This window comes from Triticum aestivum, chromosome 6D (genome assembly GCF_018294505.1).
Source record: "Triticum aestivum cultivar Chinese Spring chromosome 6D, IWGSC CS RefSeq v2.1, whole genome shotgun sequence".
Lineage (NCBI taxonomy): Eukaryota > Viridiplantae > Streptophyta > Magnoliopsida > Poales > Poaceae > Triticum > Triticum aestivum.
In genome coordinates, this window is record NC_057811.1 from 453,376,489 (window position 1) to 453,383,218 (window position 6,730).

Sequence of the window (6,730 nt, forward strand, 5' to 3'; positions counted from 1 at the left end):
TGCTAACTCCTCGGTCTGAGACAAATCTCTTGCAACGAAGAAGATCACAGTCTCTTGCTGGCAAGTATTTGCTCGAAACACAAAGAGATTTCTCTCGCAACTTTCATAGGTTTGGGCTAAGCATGACATCGGAGCTAAGCTTCGAGAACGTATACCCCTCTTAATAGTACAGAGATCTTATGACTCAATTGAACCAAAGAAGAAAGATTAAAATAATACTACGTCTTCAATTTGTCTTTGAGTTCCTTTTGCTGCAGTCAATTTCTTCGGACAACAACACCGAACCAAATGCTTTGCTTCAAAAGTAATCTTTCGAGGGGATAATTCCTTCACAACAATCTTCTCGTCTACATTTGTTCACTAGATGTAGGTCGTTCTTCTCTGCAGTGTGATAACCCACAAGTATAGGGGATCGCAACAGTTTTCGAGGGTAGAGTATTCAACCCAAATTTATTGATTCGATACAAGGGGAGCCAAAGAATATTCTCAAGTATTAGCAGTTGAGTTGTCAATTCAACCACACCTGGATAACTTAATATCTGCAGCAAAGTATTTAGTAGCAAAGTAGTATGGAAGTAACGGTAACGGTAGCAAAAGTAATATTTTTGGGTTTTGTAGTGATTGTAACAGTAGGAACGGAAAAGTAAATAAGCGAAGAACAATATGTGAAAAGATCGTAGGCATTGGATCGGTGATGGAGAATTATGCCGGATGTGGTTCATCATGTAACAATCATAACATAGGGTGACACAGAACTAGCTCTAATTCATCAATGTAATGTAGGCATGTATTCCGAATATAGTCATACATGCTTATGGAAAAGAACTTGCATGACATCTTTTGTCCTACCCTCCCGTGGCAGCGGGGTCCTAGCGGAAACTAAGGGTTATTAAGGCCTCCTTTTAATAGAGTACCGGACCAAAGCATTAACACATAGTGAATACATGAACTCCTCAAACTATGGTCATCACCGAGAGTGGTCCCGATTATTGTCACTTCGGGGTTGCTGGATCATAACACATAGTAGGTGACTATAGACTTGCAAGATAGGATCAAGAACTCACATATATTCATGAAAACATAATAGGTTCAGATCTGAAATCATGGCACTCGGGCCCTTGTGACAAGCATTAAGCATATCAAAGTCATAGCAACATCAATCTCAGAACATAGTGGATACTAGGGATCAAACCCTAACAAAACTAACTCAATTACATGATAAATCTCATCCAACCCATCACCGTCCAGCAAGCCTACGATGGAATTACTCACGTACGTCGGTGAGCATCATGAAATTGGTGATGGAGGATGGTTGATGATGACGATGGCGACGGATTCCCCTCTCCGGAGCCCCGAACGGACTCCAAATCAGCCCTCCCAAGAGAGTTTAGGGCTTGGCGGCGGCTCCGTATCGTAAAACGCGATGAATCTTTCTCTTTGATTTTTCTCCCCGAACACGAATATATGGAGTTGGAGTTGAGGTCGGTGGAGCTCCAGGGGGCCCACGAGGCTGGGGGCGCGCCCAGGGGGCAGGCGGGCCCCCACCCTCGTGGAAAGGGTGTGGGCCCCCTAGCCTTGATTCTTTCGCCAGTATTTTTTATTATTTCCAAAAATAATCTCCGTGAAGTTTCAGGTCATTCCGAGAACTTTTGTTTCTGCACATAAATAACACCATGGCAATTCTGCTGAAAACAGCGTCAGTCCGGGTTAGTTCCATTCAAATCATGCAAGTTAGGGTCCAAAACAAGGGCAAATGTGTTTGGAAAAGTAGATACGACGGAGACATATCAATTCCCCCAAGCTTAAACCTCTGCTTGTCCTCAAGCAATTCAGTTGACAAACTGAAAGTGATAAAGAAAAACTTGTACAAACTCTGTTTGCTCTTGTTGTTGTAAATATGTAAAGCCATCATTCAAGTTTTCAGCAAAGATTATGACTAACCATATTCACAATAACACTCAGGTCTCATGTTTACTCATATCAATGGCATAATCAACTAGAGAGCAATAATAATAAATCTCGGATGACAACACTTTCTCAAAACAATCATAATATGATATAATAAGATGGTATCTCGCTTGCCCTTTCTGAGACCGCAAAATATAAATGCAGAGCACCTTTAAAGATCAAGGACTGACTAAACATTGTAATTCATGGTAAAAGAGATCCAGTCATAGTCATACCCAATATAAATTAATAGTAATGGATGCAAATGACAGCGATGCTCTCCAGCTGATGCTTTTTAATAAGAGGGTGATGACTCAACATAAAAGTAAACAGATAGGCCCTTCGCAGAGGGAAGCAGGGATTTGTAGAGGTGCCAGATCTCGATTTTGAAAAAGAGATAGATAATATTTTGAGCGGCATACTTTCATTGTCAACATAACAACCGAGAGATGGCGATATCTTCCATGCTACACACATTATAGGCGGTTCCCAAAGATAATGGTAAAGTTTATACTCCCCCTCCACCAACAAGCATCAATCCATGGCTTGCTCGAAACAACGAGTGCCTCCAACTAACAACAGTCCCGGGGGAGTTTTGTTTGCAATTATTTTGATTTGATTTGCATAAAGCATGGGACTGTGCATCCCGGTGACCAGCCATTTTCTCGTGAGTGAGGAGCGGAGTCCACTCCTCTTGAGAATAACCCGCCTAACATGGAAGATAAAGACATCCCTAGTTGATACATGAGCTATTCGAGCATACAAAATAGAATTTCATTTGAAGGTTTAGAGTTTGGCACATGCAAATTTACTTGGAACGGCAGGTTGATACCGCATATAGGAAGGTATAGTGGACTCACATGGAATAACTTTGGGGTTTAAGGGATTGGATGCACAAGCAGTATTCTCGCTTAGTACAAGTGAAGGCTAGAAAAAGACTGGGAAGCGACCAACTAGAGAGCGACAACGGTCATGAACATGCATTAAAATTAATAAATATTGAGTGCAAGCATGAGTAGGATATAATCCACCATGAACATAAATATCGTGAAGGCTATGTTAATTTGTTTCAACTACATGTGTGAACATGTGCCAAGTCAAGTCACTTGAATCATTCAAAGGAGGATACCACCCCATCATACCACATCACAACCATTTTAATAGCATGTTGGCACGCAAGATAAACCATTATAAACTCCTAGGTAATTAAGCATGGCATAATCAACTATAATATCTAATTGTCGTTGCAAACATGTTTATTCATAATGAGCTGAATCAGGAATGATGAACTAATCGTATTTACAAGAAAAGAGAGGTCGAGTTCATACCAGCTTCTCTCATGTCAATCATTTCATCATATATCATCATAATTGCCTTTCACTTGCATGACCGAACGATGTGAATAATAATAATAGTGCACGTGCATTGGACTAAGCTAGAATCTGCAAGCATTCAATAAACAGGAGAAGAAAAGGCAATATGGGCTCTTGGTTAAATCAACAATAATGCATATAAGAGCCACTTCAACAATTTTATCATGGTCTTCTCCTATCGACCCCCAAAGAAAGAAAAGAAATAAAATATTTACACGGGAAAGCTCCCAACAAGCAAAAGAAGAACATGAAATCTTTTTGGGTTTTCTTTTAATTATTACTACAGCATGAAAGTAAACTAGCTAAAAGCTACAACTAATTTTTGTTTTTAGTTTTCTTAAGATTTTTCAAACACACAAGAAGAAAGCCTAAAAAGAAAATAAACTAGCATGGATATTACAGTGAAAAAGTATGAGCACCGACATCTAGCGATGAGTGTGTAAACATAAATGTAATGTCGGTGAGAGATACGTACTCCCCCAAGCTTAGGCTTTTGGCCTAAGTTGGTCTATGGCCATGGCTGGCCTGGCGGATATCTGTAGTTATAATTGGGGTCGTACTGTGAAGAATCCTTAGATTGCCACTGGTTGGCAATCACCTCCGGATCCCACTGGTAATCAGTCTATCGTGGAGGATCAAATTGTGGTTCCGGCTCTGGCTCTGTAGCTGATGTAGGGTTTTGGTAGGCATGAATGGCCGCCAGCGGAACGAGATACTTGCCTGCAGATTACTCAAACAGGGAAGGAGCAGGCAAGGTAATAATCTCAGGGTGATTTTTATCAAAAAAAATTGTATTTAAGCGCCCTTTCCCTATTCTTAACAATAAAATCATGCGCTACCATACTCTTATAGTCTAGAAAAACAGTAGGCAGCAATTTTTCTTCTTTCTCATAATGCCTAATAGGTATGTTATAGTATGCAGCGAGGCGCGAGGCGAAGATGCCTCCCAAGATAGGGCCCTTAGTACGGTTAAGATTTAACCGCTTTCCAACAATAGCGCCCATACTAAATGTGTCATCACAAAACAAGGCATGGAACAAAATAACAATGTCAGGGGTACTTAGATTGCCAGAGTTTCCGTGACCTATTAAGCATCTACTAGCAAATAATGCAAAGTAACGTAAAACAGGAAAATGTATGCTAGTGATTCTTGCATCGGAAACTTTCCTAGTTTCCCCTACAGCAATTGTATCAATAAACCCCTCCACATCGTCCAGATGTGGTTCCTCTATGGTGCCCGAAAAGGGTAACTTGCAAACTTCAGAAAATTCACGAAGGGTCATCTCCTTATACTCATCATATAAACAAAAATCCACTGTAGGTGGTGACCTCCTAGAATGGAAATGAAAATTTTGCACAAAGGTATTAGTGAGTAAGAGATACTGTTCGCGTTGGTCGCGGAGGAAGTCGGTAAGGCCCGCATTCTCAGCCAACTCATAAAAATCATCATAAATCCCGACTGCTCTCAAGAAATCATCACAAGGCCATTCACACGGCCGAACCTCCGTGGTGCGAGGCAGATTATATTTGGGCCTCTCTTCTTCTTCTTCACTTTGCTTATCCTTCGAGCTTCGACTCGAAGAGCCCCTCAAAAATCTCTTCATCATTTTCTGAAAATTTCTGAAATTTTTAGTAACTTCAAATAAAAGTGAACTAGACTCAACAAAATTGATAGCAACTACTCCTACAAGTGCCTAGAGACTATATCATGCATTAGAACTACTTGGAACCATATAAATTTGACATGCAACCTCAAGAACATGGTCACCTAGGCAGCACAAATTTGCAATGAATAAAGCACTAGAACAAAAAATAATTGGACCGTTAGAGGAGTCACATACCAAGGAACAATCCCCCAAAGCAGTTTTGTGAGAGGTGCTTTGAGCAAGGAGATCAAAAATCGCAGCAAAATGAGCTAGAAGTCGTGCTTGAGCTGGTTGGTGATTTTTTTGGGAGGAAGGAGTGTGTGGGTGCAGGAATAAGTGGAGGGGAGCCACCGTGGGCCCACGAGGCAGGGGGCGCGACCTGGACCCTCGTGGCCAGGTGCTTGCTCCCCCTGCTGTGTTCTCAGTGCCAGATATTCTCAAATATTCTAGAAAAAAAATCATATTTAAATTTCAGGGCATTTGGAGAACTTTTATTTTTGGGGTATTTTTATATTGCACGGATAATTCAGAAAACTGACAGAAAAATAATATTTTTGCTTTATTTCAACTAAATAACAGAAAGTAAAAGGAGGGTAGAGAAGGTTGTGCCTTCTAACTTCATCCATCTCATGCTCATCAAAAGGAATCCACTAACAAGGTTGATCAAGTCTTGTTAACAAACTCATTCCGACTAACATGGAACCGGAGAAATTTCAAAAAACACTATGTTACCTCAACGGGGATATGCACATCCCCAATAATAAGAATATCATATTTCTTCTTGACAGTAGGTAGAGGAAATTCAAAACCTCCAAAAATAATCGATGGGATTTTTCCAATAGAGTTGATACTATGAACTTGAGGTTGTTTCCTCGAAAAGTGTACCGTATGCTCATTACCATTAACATGAAAAGTGACATTGCCTTTGTTGCAATCAATAACAGCCCCTGCAGTATTCAAAAAGGGTCTTCCAAGAATAATAGACATACTATCATCCTCGGGAATATCAAGAATAACAAAGTCCGTTAAAATAGTAACGTTTGCAACCACAACAGGCACATCCTCACAAATACCGACAGGTATAGCAGTTGATTTATCGGCCATTTGCAAAGATATTTCAGTAGGTGTCAACTTATTCAAATAAAGTCTACGATATAAAGAGAGAGGCATAACACTAACACCGGCTCCAAGATCACATAAATCAGTTCTAACATAATTTCTTTTAATGGAGCATGGTATAGTGGGTACTCCTGGATCTCCAAGTTTCTTCGGTATTCCACCCTTGAAAGTATAATTAGCGAGCATGGTGGAAATTTCAGCTTCCAGTATCTTTCTTTTATTAGTAACAATTTCTTTCATATACTTAGCATAAGGATTCATTTTGAGCATACCAGTCAAACGCATACGCAAGAAGATAGGTCTAATCATTTCAGCAAAGCGCTCAAAATCTTCATCATCCTTTTTCTTGGATGGTTTGGGAGGAAAAGGCATGGGTTTCTGAACCCATGGCTCTCTTTCCTTACCGTGTTTCCTACCAAGAAAGTCTCTCTTATCATAACGTTGATTCTTTGATTGTGGGTTATCAAGATCAACAACAGGTTCAATTTCTACATCATTATCATTACTAGGTTGAGCATCAGCATGAACATCATCATTAACATTATCACTAGGTTCATGTTCATCACCAGATTGTGTTTCGGCATCGGAAATAGAAATATCATTGGGATTCTTAGGTGTGTCTACAACATGTTCACTAGAAGCATG